This window comes from Electrophorus electricus, chromosome 8, assembly GCF_041902795.1.
Source record: "Electrophorus electricus isolate QZ-2024a chromosome 8, ASM4190279v1, whole genome shotgun sequence".
Lineage (NCBI taxonomy): Eukaryota > Metazoa > Chordata > Actinopteri > Gymnotiformes > Gymnotidae > Electrophorus > Electrophorus electricus.
In genome coordinates this window covers 28572501-28592295 of record NC_137504.1, presented here as the reverse complement: position 1 = coordinate 28592295, position 19795 = coordinate 28572501, and the positions used below count along the sequence as shown (strand labels likewise).

The following is a 19795-nucleotide window of genomic DNA, read 5'->3' as shown; positions in this document are numbered from 1 at the left end:
TCAAATTTGAAAGAAAAATATACCCGTCACGCACAGTGTAGGGCCTACACTGTAGGCAAACAAAACAGCTGTACCGAAAACAACATGGTTATCATTTCTGTGTAGAAATGATTAGAAACTTAAGTTTAATATTTGTCATACTGATTTTGGGCTAGGTGTAAATGACATTCCATGCCATGGTTACCCAGGCTGTCTGTGATTCGCCAAGCAAGTATGCAGTCCATTTCCTGCATTCATTTGTCTGTCTTGATCCACCAAAAATACAGACATTCTGGACCTCGGGACTCTACACCAGGTTATAATGATGAGGTTCCACTGACAAAGCAGCTTCGGCTATTAGAAAACCTTCCTGTGTCCTAGACACAAGGAAAACAAGCACCAGAGACAGAACTATTTAAAAAGTCCAAGCTGTGTGTCTATATTACCTGGCACAGCTGCATGCAATTGGTACAGCACCAGTAAACACAGTGATCCAAAATACTCTTGAGAAAACGATCTGTTAGCATCTCTCTTAAACCATTTGACATAGATTAGAAAGGAGGACTTGCCCAGGTTTCTAATTTTCTAGGTAAAGGCAGAAATAGGGAGACCCCGAGACACAGGCAGGGCCAGAGGAATAAGGGACCGATCAATCACCAGACGTCACAGAGACTGAAAACTACTTTATCTGCCAGTCATGGGGGAAACTGAATTTTAATACAGGGCAGTGAAGCCTCGCTTAAAAAAGAATAACAGGGCAACATCATGGCATTGCATTAATTAGACTTCTTAGAGGAGGGGTTACTTTTAAAAAAATCCATTTAATTATCAACCTCTGGATTTTGGCAACTGACACTTAAAAACAGTCTCATTTGATTAATAAAGTTATAATGTGGTCACGTTTTGTGCACTATGCATGAAAGTATCAAGACTACCTAAAGAGGAGATTTAATTTATCACTTAACAACATTTTCCACCCTATAATTACAGCCTATTTATAATAAAACTAGACTGTGGTGTAATGATAAGATAAGAAGCGCAAGGGTATTGCTTTAGTGAACAATAAGCCAGGTTCATGGTTAATAAGTAATAACTTAGATACCTTTGGCTGTCCTTCCCACAACAGATCTATCCTGAACAAGCTGTATCTCCAGTTAGATGTCAACAGAGCCTATGCGTGAAGGCAGAACGTGTGCGGCGCATGAAGCAGAGGCGCTGTATTTCCCTCAACCCAGACATAGGAGGAGTGTGCCAAACCAGAGCGTGTCCTCTCCGACGCCCTTATATCTGCAGTCGGAGCTGGCGCGCAAGGGAAGGACGTGTCTCTGTTGGAGCAGAGCTTTCCTGGGTACTGAGCCACCGAACTGCCTGTTATGCTCAAACTGGAGCCGAAGAGGGTGGGGTGGGAGAGTGAGAGAGAGAAGGAGGGAAAGAGTGAGCGAGAAGAGAGAGAGAGGATGGGAGAGAGTGAGCGAGAAGAGAGAGAGAGGATGGGAGAGAGGAAATAACTGCAAAGTGCTCCAAAAGAGTCTCATTACTGCACTGAAGAATTAAAGCCTAAGTTGTGCTGGGCCCAACAGACTCAAAGATGAGTTTGGCTCATCAAGCATGAAGGACAATTCTGTGAAAATCGTTGAAAGATACTAAATATCAGAGAAACTAACTGTGTAACTAACTCTGTTTCAGTACTGGAAGTCTCACAAAACGCCACCTTACAGTATAGAGCTGCAGTGTGTATTGTTTAATAGTTCTCGCAACACCGGTCTTTGCCACACTGCTACTACAGTAGGATGCAACGTGCCAACAAGCCCTCTAACAAATTTTATACCGTGTGCTCAGAGTGTCATGACCAGCCTCAGATGTCCCACACAAGTGGCCTGTGGGCGTGTTGATGAATCACGACATTCACATTATCCAACAAATGCAAGTAACTGCGCTCAAAATAATGTAAACTTGCCACACAGAGCTTTCCCAAGTCTATTTGGAATATATTGCGAGGCATTTTACAATTGCATATAGCAACAGAATGACAGTATCGGGTTCTGTCCATATGGAGTTCTGTCATGCGGCTCTACCAGAAAGCCCACAGGATGTGCCCTGATGCTTATAACCAGAATCAAACCAAGTGTGCAGGGAGAGTGGTAGTGCTGGTTGACTTTACAATTATAGTATCCCCCATGTTCCCAGCAGGAAAAGTAGGCCTGATGGGAAAACAAATATGCAGACAGCGTGGGCGGGCTCATCTTAAGAGGCGAGCGTTTATCAATGAGCATCTAAAGCGTACGTTACAAAGTGGATATGTGGATAAGCCTCACTGCTCTTCTCAGTACCACACTGCAGAGTCCTCGTTACTGACCTTCATTAAGAAAGAAGCCCACAGAATGAGCTCATGTGCACCAGGATCTCCTGTTCATTACCAACTCTCCTGGTCCTTTAAGTGATCACAAAGACCGTGCTACTGTAGCGTGAAGCATTAGGCTTTTATTGCCAGATCAGCTCTGTCTGAGCGAAGGCTATTAATATTTCTGATATGTACTAATTGCAGTGCAGTACAGCGGTTTGTGGTCATGTGTGTATAGTTGCCTCTCCGTGTTGTTGGGTGTAAATAACAGGCCTGTGTGGGAAGAAAGGATCCGTGAAAGCTGTGCCAAGGGATGGTGACTCCAAAAAAACCCCCAAATGACCCTGCACCCTACTTCAAGCATGAAGATACGGATGGATACACACACACACACACACACTTATGCAACAGTGTTTTTACATTCAAAAAACACTGTTAGCAATCACCTGAGTTTCAACAGCACATTACACCTACCCTAAGGCAACAGAGGTCAACTTGTAGCCAGATGGGAAAGAATATGGGGCATAAAAATGTTTTCTAATCAGCGACTCGTGCTCATAAGAAATCAGAACTGGGCCCCTCTCAGTCTGAGCCACCTGACAGAAATAACTTCTTCTAAGTAAGTTGTGTTGTTACACGTATAAAGCACAGGGCAGGAAAAAGTTCAAGCTTGGATTTAGTTCTAGGGCGGGGTGTAAGGCTTGTCTCCACTACTAATAAAATGTTAGTAAAAACAAGGTGCAACTGTTGCTTAGGTACATTTTAGTAAAGGAACGTAACCTGGAATTAGTTGCGGGACACCTGAAAGGACTGCGTGGATGTGCAATGTCACAGAAATGCTGAATGTTAAAGTAGCACACATCAGATGTATACAACTTCCGCCTAGTGAAATTCTTTCTGCCCGCCTACACACACATATGTGCATCTCCCCCAATGAGAATCAACCACCCCTGCTTCTCTCACATAGCTAGGCCTGCCCACTGTTCCAGAGGCTAAAGAGTATTTATAGCCACTCCATTCCCCTATGAGAGCCCTGAGCGTGTGTGTGTGTGCGCGCATGTTTCATTCTGTTTCTGTAATGTGCTCTGCTGGTGAGTGGACAATGTGACTGGGTAACAGATTCACTTCAGCCATTCTGAGAGTGCTCTGTCCATTACGAGTTTGCTCTGACCAATCATAAAAGATGAGGTAATCTTACATTCCCAAGGACGATTATTAATTGATCCTTCAATTCCAAACATGAACACAGTGTCTCTTATGAAAGCAAAATCCCTTAAGATTTTCAGCTATTCCATTAATACCCCTGCTGATGTATAGGCCAAATAATCTAGATAAGACTGATAAGTCTAATATGAAAATAGCAGCTCCACACACACATTTATATATATGTCACCCAGCGGTCATTCTTCTGCAGGTGGAGAACCTACTCCATACTCGTTTCTGGAGATGCTGAAACGCAGCCCTCCCTCTTGGGCTCAGACTGCTCCATCTAGGACAGTGTGTTCTGAACAGACAGCACAGTCCTTGATGCCAGACACACTTCTTGGATACTTTGCCTGGAGAAATTCAAGGGTGTAATTACCTACAAATAGTATCCCCATAACTGGAAGAGCAGGGGCGTTTTATATGTTGGGGCTATTTATTTGTAGTTCCATGAAGGAAATGTCCGACAGTGCTCTACCAAGTGCACCACTAGGCTAAAATGTTCCCTTAGACTGTGACTGGCTTGTTATTGAATCATACTTTTCTTTTCCCATAAGGTCATCTGTAGCTTAATTCAGTTTAATGGTTGTACTTAAGCCTATTCTGGAAAACGGATTAATGATCCCATATGACATTTCAAATCATCTCTGCTAGTAAAACATGAAAGGCATTTGTTTCTGTTATGACTTGAGCTTCTGTAATCGTCTACTTGTTTCCGGTTTCTCTCTTTTCTAATCAATATGGACGTAAGATGTAGCATGCGGTTACACTATTAGAAGAGCTGAATACTGAACTTAATGACCTGCTAAAGTACTTATATGAGACGCTTCAAGCTTTCTTTTAAAAAAAAGCCCAAATGACTGTTTATAAGCACAGGCCATGGATGCATTTTCCCGATAGCACTGCATCGCTGTCATGCGAGTGCCATAATGAATCACTTAAGGACCCATTAAACAAATAGAAGGTTTTCACAAACGCCTACAGTAAAACTACAAAGGGGCTGCTACAGCTAATAAAACCCACGTATAAAAAGGACCAACGGGTGAGAATTGGAGAACAGAACGGGGTCCTCGACGGGCACCTGGAGTTAGACGCACATGGGTAAAAACCTTCTAGTGTTTAGTTCCTAGTAAAGCTAGCTGCATAGTACGGGGGGGGGCGGGGGTGGATGGGGTTCTCATAGCTGTCACTAAATTATTAACAACTGCTGCGCGTTGGCGCTCAAAGGAACACTATACGCAGAGCTTTTAGTTAGAATATGTGGCTATCTTAACTACCACACCAGAACTTTGGGTTTGCATACTGGAAAACGCATGCAACGGTGTCAGAGCCCACGCACACCTGGACAAACGGCATGCGCGTCCCTACTCGACAGAGCCCGCGTTCGTGACACTGTTTACCGCAGTATCTCCCGAGTCTGCATCGTTAGCCACCCGTTTCATGTATGTGACGTTGAACACCTAGACAAGTCTCTTTAAGAACAGAAATTACACTAAACACATCCTTTCTTCCAGGTACTGTACAAGCAGATAAAACCATTGCTAACTCAAACGACAAACGACCGTTAATAAAAGTGCGACGAAGTGCCGTCAACAACTGCTCTCACGTCAGCTACGCTGGTCCCGTTAACAGGTACCGGACACTTTATCGACATAACACATCATTATCCGAATTCGCAAGGTCTTCAAACAAGTGAACTGAAGTCTGTGAGCTTGGAAATGTACCAGAAATAAGGGGGGGCGTTTATCGCTTACCTGTTTCTGGCTGCTGCTGACGCGCTTCTGCCGAACGATGCTCCTGGAGCGGCGCGCGACCTCGCCCGCCAGGTGGCGCGCGCGTCTATTCGGCGCAACGCTCCAGCTGCCTCCTGGGTAGTGTAGTCCGCACCCCGCCTACTGTACATGCGCAATACAGACAGCTGTTCTGTAGTGCCTTGGGGTATCCTTCATAAACGATAACGCCTGGTTATGGTGCTTTGCATCAATGCCTCTGCCCGCTTCATGCTGCGAGCTAGGCGTTTGCTGTTCATTTTGGGATATCTGCCAAATAACGTAATTTACAGAACTGTACAGGAAAGACCCAGTTTATAGGTTTCAACCATAGTTAGATTAAGTGTAACTCACATCTATTACAATGTTTATACACCAAATTTCTGTTTTACGTTCCGTTTGATATTTTAAATGATGTTTATGTTTTTGCAAGCACAGTTCTCCTATATTAGGCATAACAATAAAATACATAAATAAATAAATAATATCTTGTGTTTGTTTGGAAAACGCTGACATTCAAAATGCTGCGCTTCTTTACGAACCAGCCAGAGAAGGAGTAGCAGTTCTCTGGTGTCTTCACTTTATGTCGTTACGCCAAACACTTTTAACGACACGCTGCTTATTCTTCGTGGATGATGTGACTGGCCGACGGGATGGTTGGCGCCTCTTTAATAGCGCTGTGGCCAGCGCCCCATGGTGTCTGCTGTAGCAGTTGGTTTTTTATCAGAGCCACAAGCTGTTATGTCATGGACATTTGAAAAAGAGCAATGAGGAATAATGGTTCCATTTGATATCGTCTTTTGTGTTTAGTGGGTTTTAAAAAAGTGTATGTTGTTTTCTTTTAGTCATTTTGATTTATTTTTAGGCGTGGTTGCCATCTTCTTTTACCCCTTTCTCCTGGTTCTGTGTTGTTTGGGTGTTGAGGAATAACTCCTGTAATCCTTTTGTTCATTTTTTCGGGAAGTGACCATCCCAAACGATTATATATTATTTCATTTATTTTCTCTTGGGCTTTGTTTGTTTGGTTTATGATAACTGATTTGTTATGAGAAAATGGCTAAAAATGGTTAACTCTCCTTGGCAAAATGAGCAGTGATTCATGAAGCATAGCTTCATGAAATGTATATGTATATTTTTGTCAAGATCAAAGTAAAATTCACTAAGATGGTCCATACCTCAGAGTAACACACACACACACACACACACACACACACACACACACACACACACACGCACCCCCCCCCCATCTCATCTCATCTCATCTCATCTCATCTTATCCATCAAGTATTGATGCAAATGTCCAGAAGATATTAGATTAAAAAATTCCAAAAACACTTCTACTCTATGTCCCACTTCCCATGTCCCACTTCCCACGTCCCACTTCCCATGTCCCACTTCTGTTCCCCTGCCATGAAGATGGTAATTACAATGCCAACTTTTTCTTTTGTCCCACAAACTTAAATCGGTAGACCTAGTGTTGACTTCAAATTAGTTTTTAGAATGTTTCCATCAGGCATGGCTTTTAAGTGACAGCAATTACATTTTACACCACCACCATCAACAACAACAACAACAACAAGAAGTTTGATTTGAGCAGTGCCCTTCACAAACCCTGTCACTTTACAATGTAACAACATTTAAAGACAAAATACTCTTGAAAGAGGAACATCTTCAGAAGAGACTTAAAGGAGGAAAGACAATTTAGCAGATAAAGGGGTTGCGAATTCTACAGTTTAGGGGCTACATGACCGACAGATCTGCCACCCATAGCAGAGAGGAGCTATTAGTGTAGGAGCTGTACATCCACGGTTGTTGAAAGGCCTGAGAGGGTGTGGGGTTTGTAGGGATGGAGGTGCTCCCTAAAATGTGATGGCCCTTCCCATGCAGTGATTTCAAGGTTAAGAGGAGCATTTTATACTGGATTCGTCATGCAGCTTGTAAGCAATGCAACTCACTAAGAATACGGGTGACGTGAGGACTAATTCTTTAGTAATAAAGAGGGAGTTACAATGATCATTGTGAGAAAATATGAAGAGCGAGAGTTTTGGCATCAGTCAGTGTGAGTAAAGGCCAGAGGCATACCACATTATGACAAACAACAAAAGCAAAGCGAGTTAGAGATGTAACATGTGCCTTAAAACCAAGTGAGGACTCGAACAGCATGCCAAGATTAGCAATGTATGTAAGCTTCATTGATACACTGTCCATATTAATAAGGTGATTAAACATATCAACAGAAAGGACTCTGGGCCCAACTCACACTATGTCAGTTTTTTCTGTATTTAATTGTAAGAGGTTTTCATCTGTCCAGGGGGTTTAATTCATAGGTGTCTGCTATTAGGGACTGCAGTGGAAAGTCAAGGGTGGATTCTGTGCTAACATACAATGTGTATATGTTATTATTTATAAATAAGGCTGTTATTACCTTTAAATTACATACAGACTTGCTTACCAGCAGGCCAGTAGACCTGGAGAGGAACGGAGCAGAGTCAAAGTCAGAAAGGAGAGGAAACCAGATCTGGGATACACCTGGGGAAATGAAACACACACACACACACACACACACACACACACACACACACACACACACACACACACACACACAACAGTAGTGAATATAACAGAACTGAAAAAATTGATAGGTGAATGAAAAGGTCTGAAAGCATATTTGAATTCAGTGTGCAAAAATACATAAGAAACAGGTGTTCTGCATAGGACAAAATGTTTAACCAGTGTGATGAGTAGATTTGCTTGAAGTTTAGAAAGCTTGGTTTATTAATTTAGAAGCAGCATGTTATGGGATGGAAATAAATAATAGAAATATATTTAAGCACTTAGTATAGTCCGTGGTGAGATGTTCCTACTGTACCTTCTGTCACAGTTTGGTACTCACTGAAGCTCATCACTGCTTTGGTGAATTGGGAACTACTTGCCTAGCTTCACTTTGCCATCATCTTCTCACTGGGTCTTATCCAGCACTGAGAAAGCTACTTTAATAAATGTAGTTGGCTAACCTACAAGTTACTCTATAAAAATGTAGCTTAGCAACATTAAAGCTGGCCACAATACATGGATGGATGGATGGATGGATTAAATGCCATAATAATAATACATACAGGATAAAGAAATCATAAGACCTTAAAATGAGAGGATGCTAACACTGCCAAAAAATGTAGTTAACCTAGAGTTGCTATTTTGAATATTTCTTCATTTTTCATTAAGTAATGTTTGTAAGTTAGTTGAACTGAATAACCTAATCCATGTTGGGTGAATATTTTGGGAGGATTTAATACTGCCAAAAATCAATTACCTCGCAGAATAAGTTTATTTCCTATGTGTTTTGTAAATATGGGTTAAACACTTCCCTTTGACAATTTGTGCTACTGCTGAGAAACATTCAGTACATTTACATAATTTATCACATTTTTCTTTTTACCATCTACGGCCCCATTTCTGAAAAGCATCGTAGTGTTAAGAACATCTTAAATGAGAGAGACTGTGTTCAAGGTAATACTTTCTCTACGATTTAAAGGTAATCTTTGTGTTACGACTCAGCCCAGTTTTATTCAAACTCAGACCAGTTGTATGGTTTCAAATATATTTCAGGCGTCAAATTAGCAAAACTTCAGTATCATGAAAGAAATGTGAAATATTAAACATTGTTTGAGGGAATGGCCAGTGCTAAGATATAACCTTAAATCTGTTTGTGTGTTTACATAAACCACTGTTACATCGCAGCAGCACGTGGCCGTGTCCATGGGTGCAGAATCTGTTGAGGCGGAGACTTCCCTTTAAAGAGCTGCTCCTGCGTTCCGTTCATGAAGAAGGTCTCATTCTCCCTTTCAGCGAGAACCACGTCTCATGGGAAACTCTCGCTTTGTCTCCTTAACTCACTTTTCGCTCTCTTCATTTCCTTAAGTCACTCTAACGTCAAGTATTAAATGAAGGCTGTGAGTCTTACTAGCGTGTACAGCAGTGCTGTCTGTCACTCACACTCTTTGGCTCACTCTTTCTCCGGCTGTCTTAACGACACACGCGTTGTTTGTGATCGTGCGAGTGCGTTACGAGTGTTGCCTCTGGGGAAGCAGCCATAGTATAGACTATTATAGGCATACCTGCACATATCACCACTCAGGAGTTTGCATGACTGGGTAAGTAGGTGGGTACCACCCTCTGTACTTCAGTGGGTAGGTAGTTACAGTTTTGAGCACAGTGTAGCACAGTTTAGCACAGTTTAACTGCTCTTGCCATGCCGTGGGTGCATGTTGTCAATTCCAAATACACATGAGCAAAACAGCAAGCATTTTTGCACAGAAGTGAACACTTTCTCATTGCTTGCATATCAGTAGACTACTAACTCATCAGTAGACTATCTAACTCTAAACCAGTCATCAGACTATTACTGGTCAACGACCAGCGTTATGCAGTCATATGGGAAAATATTCCATTCTATCACACATTTGCAGTGAGAGACTGGTTTAAGGCTCATCCACGCATGTCTGTTAAATTTCTACCTCCGTATTCTCCGTTCATTAACGCTATTGAGGAATTATTTTCTGCCTGGAGACGGAGGGTATATGATCACCATCTCTGTGACCAACTGCAAGTTTCAGATGCTCAGACTGAGATGTGTATGGTAATTACAGCATCAGATTGCCAGGGCTGGATGAGGTATGGCTGGAGATTTTTCCTGAACTGCATTGCCAGGGAAAATATTCTTTGTGATGCTGATTAACGAATGGTCCAATATCAGGGTCAGGGTAGATCAGGCAGAATAAAGCACATATCAGGTAGTGCCATAACACCATAGTAATATTTTTAGTAATATGATAAAGATGAATGGACTAGACACGACAATTTCCACTCTGACAGATGAAATTCATAATAACCAAATTTATGGTTCATGTTTAACAAACAGCAATCAATTTCTCTTGCATTTTTTTGTAACTTGCCATTTTCTTTACCACAGTTTTGTAAAACTTTTATACCAAACTGGGGTCCAAACTGGGAATTTTGCCCAACTCTACTTAATGAGTAATCACAGCTTTAGTAATCACAGAATTAATTTTTAATTCCTTCTCTAGAAAAAAAAAACAAGAAAAAAGATGAGAAAAAGTAAAGAAACCCACAATCTTAGGATGAGATACAGTGTCTTCCAATCACAGACCACCGCCTCCTCAGGAAGGGTAATCGTGCTGCTTTGACACTCCTCGGTGTGGGCTGCCTCTGCAGGCAGGTTGTGTGGGTGGGGCGGGATGTTTACTTTCTGGTTGTCTTCCGTGTCAGTCCATGTCTTTGCCGGTGGAGCCAAGTTTCGCTCTTTGTGGGCTTTGGACACACTCTTGTGAAACTGACCTATAGATGGCTGAGCATCAGATAGAACACAAACCCTTTCAGGTCTAACACAGACACCTTCAGATTTAACACAGACACCTTCAGATAGAACACAGACACCTTCAGATAGAACACAAGCCCTTTCAGATATAACACAGACACCTTCAGATTTAACACAGACACCTTCAGATAGAACACAGACACCTTCAGATAGAACACAGACACCTTCAGATAGAACACAGACACCTTGGCTGTGGGCAGACCACTGGAAAAATTTAAATAGTTCAGAAAAAAGGACAAAGCAATCTAACCAGGTAAGACGGTGTAACAAGAACTGATGATAAAAAAATTAAAATCTGCAAAATGTAGTTCATGAGAATGACCTGGTCATGTGAAGAAACCCGTTGTGAGCCCTGTGAGATGAGTTCATTTGGCATAACTGTAGTTTGTCCTTCTGCAGTCATGTCGCCATCTTGGCTTCGCAGTAGGCTGACCTTTGGGTGGATCTTCTTTCTATCCATCCTGGTTGGTGCATTGGTAGCTGGTTCCTGTTTAACTTGTTAAAGCTTTGAACCTGTCTGAAGCTCGTGGTTGTAAGTTCTTATAGAGCTCAGCCAGTGTGATGGCATAATCTGCTTCCAGCATCCCATTTGTCTTGGTTTCTGTTGCATTGTTGCATCACTGTCGAGTGATTGGCTGAGCTTTGTTTACATAGCTCCTCAAGACTAAAGCATACCACATGCAGTACATCCCTTAATTTGCGGCAAATAAAAAATTAACCCTTTAACTCTTGTTCTGAGTTTGTGAATTTTAATTTAAAGTAAAAAGTACCTATTTTATGTTTTATAATTAAATAAAACATAAAATAGGTAAAACATAAAATTTTAAAGTAAAAAGTACCTATTTTATGTTTTATAATTAATAAATCAGACTGAGTGAATTTACAATCATTAACTGTAGTCTGATGCTGTCACTATCCCTAGCCTGAACTCCAACTCCCAGCATCCACCTCCTGGCACTCATTCTGGTTCCGCCAGTCATCACACACTCATCAGATCTACATCCCTAGATTACTGATTATTCTCACCTGTTTCTCATTAGTTCTGTTTAGTTATACCTATCCATTTCTCTGACTTCTTTGTGAAGTATTGCCATGTCATGTGTGGCATACTGAGCGTTATCTCATCTGTTTTTCCGTTATTATGACTTGTTCTGTTTTTGGATTATCATCCCAACATTTTCCCTGGTTTGTTTGCTCCGTTGGACTGCTATTTGGATACTTACCTCTGTTTGTTATAATACCCTGAACTCCGACTGTACAATTACAAAAAAAAGCAACTCTATTTTTCACAGCATCTGTCTCAGATCTGATGCAGTATCAGAGTCACTGATAGGGTCAACTTGAAATTGACTTTTTTTGTGCTTCTGTGTGCACACAGACATGATAGATTTTCTTTGAAATACTGGCAAAAACACCTTCACATACAAAATATTTACTCCCATAAAACTAAATTAAATTAAACGTTAATTCAGAATTATGACATGCTAATACTCAAGACAGTTATAGTGGTTGTTGCAAATATATCCTTAAAGCAATTTCTTTACACCTGACTAAATCTGAATTGCTATAATTCGACAGTCATTTCTTAAGTAGGAAAAGTATTTACTTCTCATTATTAGCTATTTAATTTGATTTACCTCTAATATTTAAAAAGCACAACTGCCTTAATGTTTTAACTGCAGGGAAAATAATGTCTATTTAAAACCTTCAGATTAGAAAATATGTGACTAGACTAAAATGCATAATTTCATAATTACAAGCGACCTTGGTTTTTTTGAAAGGCGCTATATTAATCTCGCCTATTATTAGGGGTCCAAGCAACGAAGGTGCAGGAACCTTATTGGGTTGTGATTGTTTTGATGTTTTTTATTATTATTGTTTTTATGCCTTAAAACACATTGTGCAGACCAAATTGTAAGTCCTACGGACATGAATAGGTAGTAGTCCTTCCTGCGTCTCAGGCGGAAGATGCCAGCCAGATTGGACTGCAGGTGGTGCTACAACGCACTCAAACGCATTCCAGTCCATAGCTCCTACACCATACTTCATACATACAAAATTCTTTTTTTCCAGACATTACTACTCTTCCACTCCACAAAAAAAAGCCTCAAAAATGCACAAGCTCCACCCACGTACATTTTGAAATAATTTGCATAGTATGCAAAATCACACATTTGTTTAGCACGAACTAGTCCAGGATTCTAACCAAACCTACACAAATCTGGTATCCAGACATTCACAAGAGTCTGAAGTTTAATAATCATCAAAACAGTCTGGAGATTTATACACTGTGTAGTTTTCACATACCAATCAATTCAAGGGGCGGAGATTCCACTGCAAAAACTGAACACAAACAGCTCCAACTCATGAACGCGTCAATGCAATGACAACAAACTTTACAGACATTACCCCAAGTGGGTATAGAGCAAGTCAACTATCTTGGCACACCTGCTTTATTAGGGGGTGCTATAATATGCAAGAAACTGTCACACATACCCAGATTGTCCAATTAATGTGAAACTTGGTATACAACATCTATATGCATATATGGAGCAGGACCTACAACAGGGATACTATATCTTCAAAATGGTGGATGCCATTGGCCAAGCAGTTTTCAACACATATTTCACAGACTTAGCATTGGTGAATTCACATGAAACTTGAATGGTAGGTCATGTATGCATGCTCTAAGACACAGTCATGGTTCAAGGGAATTGGTTTCTGGGGGCGCTATATTTACATTTACATTTACATTTACAGTATTTAGCAGACGCTCTTATCCAGAGCGATTTACAAAAGTGCTTTGTCGTTTACACATAGAATACATCCTAGTGCAGTACAGTAGGTTAGAATCAAACATACCAATGAACTAGAATACTGTAGAATACAGGGATGAATGCTGATACATAGAAGTACAAAATACACAAGGACTATCTAAAACAATGATAAGTGCTATAAACAAAGTGCTAAATTGCTAAAGTTTGTTAAACGACATAAACAACATAAACAATACCCTACAATAAGCATTCATTTAGTCAGTCAATATGGGAGCAGTGTCAGTTGTCCTTTAAATATTCTGCAAAGACCGCAAGGGACTCTGCTGTCCGGAGTTCATTCCACCATCTTGGTGCCAGGACAGAAATTAGTCTTGATGCTTGTCTTCCATGAGGCCTGAAACACGATATTTCAAGCCGAGCCATACTTGAGGTTCGAAGTACTTGAGGTATGGAGCGGGCTTTGACCATTGACCTCATGTATGAAGGGGCTGGTCCATTTTTGGCTTTGTAGGCAAGCATCAAGGTTTTAAATCTGATGCGTGCAGCTACAGGGAGCCAGTGAAGAGAAGCAGCAGTGGAGTAACATGTGAACTTTGGATGATTGAAGACCTGTTGTGCTGCTGCATTCTGGACAAGTTGTAGAAGTTTGATGGCTCTTAGAGGAAGACTAGCAAGTAGCGAGTTGCAGTAGTCTAGTTTTGAGATCACAAGAGACTACACAAGCACCTGGGTAGCTTCCTGCGAGAGAAAGGGCTGAATCCTTCCTATGTTACAAAGGAGGAATCTGCAAGACTGGGTTATATTAGAAACATGAGTTGAGAATGACAACTGGTTGTCCAAAGTTATTCCCAGGATGGTGATACCAAGGAGTTCTCAAAGGAAACAGTGAGGTCATGGTAAGGGTTGGGAGTACCTAGGATGAACAGAAGCTCAGTTTTACTGGGGTTGAGCTTCAAGTGGTGGGCTGTTATCCATGACGCATGTCAGTCAAGCATGCTGAGATACGTCTGCATGTCAGAGGGTGGAAAAGAAAGAAATAATTGAGTGTCATCAGCATAGCAGTGGTAGGAGAAACCATGAGAAGATATTACATCACCAAGAGAACGAGTATATAAAGAGAAGAGAAGGGGGCCCAATACTGAGCCTTGTGGAACACCAGTGGAGAGTCTACATGGTTTGGATGTGGATCCTCTCCATATCACCTGATAGGACCGTCTCTCCAGATAGGACTGAAACCATCTCCAAGCAGAGCCAGTCACACCAAGCTTGGAGAGAACAGAGAGAAGAATGTTTTGGTTCATTGTGTCAAAGGCTGCTGAAAGGTCTAGAAGAATCAAAACAGATGACTGTTTGGCAGCTTTAGCAGCATGAAGTTTCTCAGTCACTGCTATGAGGGCCGTTTCTGCAGAATGTGCCGGTTTGTACTAGAAAATCCATTATATCTCCTACATAGTTTCACTTGGCAACCCAAACTTGCATTCAAATGGATCTTTGCAGGAGTCTTTGCAAGTGCTTTTCAAAAATGTTTAGTTTTGTCACATTCGTTAATTAACTATTCCTAGGATTTTCATTCAATCATATCTAGTCAGGACTTGAAATAATTCTGAAACAAAATAATTTTAATAAAAATGTAGACTTTTTCACTGTATGTGGCTGCAACACATTGATCAAAGGGGTACTAGTATCACTTTTCAAATCAAATGTATTTATATAGGTGTTGTCACAAAGCAGCTTTACAAATGTCCAAGGTCAACACCTCAGTGCGCAAGCCAAGGGTGACTGTGGTAAGGAAAAACTCCCTAGAGAATGAGGAAGAAACCTGGAGAGGAACCAGGACTTAAACGGGGGAGGCCATCCTCCTCTGGCTGACAACGGTCACCAGAATAGAAACAATTTTAAGAGAAAAAAAAAAAAAAAAAAAAAAACCTATTAATGTCTTGTCCAGTTTTCTAAAAGTCCTACTTTTGTCCTGATGGTGTGCATGTGTCTGAAACCCATCCTGCAAGAGAACATCCATCTTCTTGGGGGCTACAGCAGGGGGCATCATGGGGTGGAGGGAGTAGCCATGGCAGCTGAGATGGTTTGAGGTTCTGTAACATCATGACATCAGGGTTAGGTGTACCTCAGCAGAAAGAGAGAATAGATTATTAGGCATGTCGAGACATGAGGGTACGTAAATTAGGGAACTCTAATGTGTAAAGATGGACTCTACCTTTGGCAGCACAGCTAAAAGGAAAGAGCCAGAAGGAACCACAGGCATGAAAGCACCCTGGAACATCAGCACTCCGCCGCTCTCAGTCAACAAACTTAAGTAACAAAAGGAAACCACAGGACTAGGAGTTCTCTAAGGAGTTCTCTAAGGTACTGTGGTGCAAAACCAGTCAGTGCTTTGTAGGTCATTAGAAGTATTTTATAATCAGTACAGCATTTTACTGTGAGTGATGTGATCAAATGTTCTAGTTATAGTAAGAACTAAGGCTGCTGCATTTTGAACTAGCTGGAGCTTGTATAGGCACTTAATGGTACAGCCTGATAGTAAGGCATTACAGTAGTCCAATCTTGAAGTGATAAATGCGTGGACTATCTTTTCTGCATTATGTGAGGAGAGCGTGTTCATAATCTTTGAAATTTTCCTGTGGTGGAGAAAGGCGTTCCTAGAAATATTATTGAATGAGCTTTGAATGAGAAACTGGGATCCATAATAACGCTAAGATCTTTAACTGATAGAGAAGGTGTGATTGGGAGGTTCACTGAGTAATTAGAGAGTGAGGACCTAGCTATCTCTGGGCCTAATCAAAGCACCTCTGTTTTGTCAGGATTAAGTGAGAGAAAGTTCCTCAACATCCAGTGTCTGACATCCTTTATGCATTTGTCAATAATACTAAGCTGATACATGTCCTCTGGTTTGGCTGAGACATGCAGCTAAGTATTATCAGCGTAGCAGTGGAAACTAGCACAGTGTTTACGTATAACGTCACCTAGCGGTAGCATATATTAATAAAAAAGCAAAGCCCCTACAACGGATCCTCGTGGGACACCGTAGCTAACTCCGTGATGATGAAAGGCTCTGCGCATGCTTCGTTGAGGATATTTTACGGAATAGCGTGGCTGTTACTAACTGGATTAGTAATGAGATTTCTCTTGGCACCACGCAGTCAGTAGCCTGTTTCTGCAGACCGTGGAGTCTGCAGTCTATGTCTGCTAATGATATTGAAGAAGCACGGATGCTGAAACGTGCTGAGTTTGCACATACCCCTCTGCTAATAAAGAGGTCCTGAAGTCAGCTAGACCTTTCAAGGCATTGTGAAGACAGCAAATGTGTCTTACTTATACAGGAAAACTTCTGCCCAGAAAATCCATTCACAAGTCGAATTCTGTCCGTGGAACAAGTGATGCCACCACCTCAGATGCCACCACCTCAGACGTCACTGTCTGTCAGTGCAACAAGTTGCCACTGTTGTGTGCAAGCTTGTTGCTCTGTTTCTGATGCCACTGTTACAACCGACAACATTGGCAACATTGTTAACAGCCCAAAGGTTTTAATTACTAGAAGCTTAACATTCATGAAGGAAATCTATATCATACAGCCTCACCTTTGACCTGTTAGTATAGTCAGTTCCACAGATCACACAACACTCCCTGTTTAATCAGACGTTCACTAGTTCCGTTTTAAAGCCCAGTGAGCCAGTGAACTCCCTGCTAAGAACATTGGGTTGAGTATGTTTTTGACAAGCTAGCAAACAGGGATTCCTTCCTAAAGAGGATTGATGAACATTCCCAAATTCTTTTTATGCATTTATCAGATAATCTCTAAAACAAACAAACAAAAAAACACTGCAAAATGTATACAGCACTCACGGAACCACCTGTGAACAACCCTGCATCTTCTGAAACAACAGAGTGTAGATTTAGCTTGGTTGGGTGCTTCTTTACAATGGCTTGTTTCTCATTTTAATATTAAAGAATGTTTTATTGATGTTTTATTACATTTTAAAAGCCTGTTTGAGTGATCCTCTGTTCTGTTCTGTTCAATCAAAGGGTTAAATGTGCTTGGATTATGAATGTCTTCAAATGCTTAGTAATTGTACATTTCCTTTCTATTTTAAAATAGATTAAAGCCATAACAAGCCCTAACATAAAGATGTATTTTGTAATTTGTCTTCCTCAAGTACAATTACAATACTCAAAATAATCTATTATTATTGCAGTGTCTGGAAACATATTTTCTCCAGTAGAGGTCGCCAAACACTAACATATGTATCTTAAGAAGCCCAGAGTTTTGTCTTAGCTTTTAACTCACATATACATATACACATTTATGTAAAACGAACTATAAAACATTTTGTGTACTTTTGTGTTTCCTAAAAATATAGCGCAAAGTGTATTCTAATCTGAGCAAATACAACTCTATACATTATTAAACATTCAGTAATGATCACACTGTTAGGGCAACACACCCAGGCAAATCTGGGGACACAAGGTATTATCCAGACTAATGGCTTGCACCCAAAATGTCACCTGGATTATTTATGTGAGATTATCAATTCAGATTGTTGGTCCTGAGATCAGTATAAAATACAGTGATGTGATTGTAAATATACCAGATATTACTGCAGAACCCAAACCCAAAACATAAAAAACAAAACGATGTATGTATTGTTCATTTGTATTTGACAAGAGAAAAACACTAAATTAAAAAACTGATAAATGCTTTTCTGCTATTGCATGGCACCCCTGTTTCTTCTGTGCGCAGGTGCAGTTCATGACCCAACAGAGTGAACGTGCTCTGTAGGGACGCTGGCACATACTGACTCCACCTCTGACTCCACCTCTGACTCCACCTCTGACTCAAACACTGACTCCAACTCTGGCACTGTCCACAGTTGTGTTCAGTTGGCTGCTACCTCTCACTTCTTAACAGCATGGTCCATTTTATTTCACAGATGTTCGAATAGATTATGATCTGGTTGCTTGTGGCATGCAGTTTCCAGGTGGATGCACTGCTGCAGGAATGCATACCTACCGACGAGCAGAGAGGTGGAGGAATCCAGCAGTGTTACAGCGCTGCATGCTTTTATCAGGTACTGGGGGACAGACACAGGTCCCTGCCAGCAGCTGCCTACAGGTCTGACACGCTATGAAGTACACATGTAACAGTGTATTATATGCATGAAACCGTACAGGTACAGTATGATATAATAGAGCCTAACTGGTTTAATGGTATGGCTGAGCATCACCCTGTCCTCCTCCCATAATGCATCTCTTCCTCCCATAATGCCTCCTGGTGCCGTCCCTTCCCCAGGTAAGTGACTGATGTGCGCATGGCCATCCACATGACATAAAAGAAAATGCGATCCATCAGACCAGGCCACCTTCTTCCACGGTGCCCACTGTAGGCACTTTCGGTGGTGGACATGGTCAGCATGGGCACTCTAACCTGTCTGCAGATAAGCAGTCCCATATGCAGAAAGCTGGGAGGCACTGTGTGTCCTGAGACCTTTCTATCATAGCCAGCACGAACCTTTCTTAGCCATCAGTGCTACAGCAGCTCTTTTGTGGGATCGGAGCAGACGGACTGGCCTCCACTCCCCACACACATCAGCTAGCCTCAGGCACCCCTGACCCTGTCGCTGGTGTGCCTTTTGTCCTTCCTTGGACCATTTTGGTAGGTACTAACCCCTGCATACAGGGCGCATACCCCACAAGTCCTGCTGTTTTGGGTATGTTCTGGCCCGGTTTTCTACCCTCCATAATTTGGCATCTTGTCAAAGTCTCTCACATCCTTAGGCCTGCCCATTTGTCCTGCTTCCAGTTCATCAAATTCAAGAACTGTTTTTTTCACTCACTGCTCAATATATCCCGCAACTCAACAGGCGCCATTGTAATGGAATAATCATTTAGTATGAGTTATTCTCTGTATATATTCATTATACGAAGGAGCGCTCTGCCCAGTCCTCCAGCATCCAGCGCTTTCGTTTCTCTGCCCACAGTAACCACATTTCTTTTTCCAGAAAAAGTCTCTAAAGCCACCATGCTTCATTTGTATCAAGGTATGAGCAGATCAGCTCTCCTTTATAGCCTTTTAATGCTAAATGCCTTCGAGTGGTGACTCATTTCAGGTGGTTTACTGTTGTGCTTGAAAAATCCCCCACCACTGCAGTTTTTGGCACCATCAAGATAATGATATTTGTCATGCAATACAGTGGTCTTTATGCAGGATCTTTAAGAGACCTAAAACTCCAACTCCACATTTCATAGGCTATTCATGCCGGTCCTTTTGACCAGAGAAACGCCCGCTGGCAGAATGTTGGCTTTTCACACGGCTGAATGA

General features: G+C 41.5%; 1 protein-coding gene across 3 annotated transcripts in view; it reads right to left on the bottom strand.

The window, feature by feature from the left end:
• specc1 (sperm antigen with calponin homology and coiled-coil domains 1) overlaps positions 1-5401 on the bottom strand; it is a 70950-nt gene extending 65549 nt beyond the window's left edge. For 2 of the 3 annotated variants that reach the window (XM_027004298.3, XM_081718841.1), the window contains exon 1: positions 5278-5401. The gene's annotated coding sequence lies outside the window, so the exon portion shown is untranslated. Of the gene's footprint in view, positions 1-1081; positions 1327-5277 lie in introns of those variants that run through there. The other variant, XM_027004299.3, reaches the window with a different exon arrangement.
• Positions 5402-19795: the final 14394 nt, after the last annotated feature.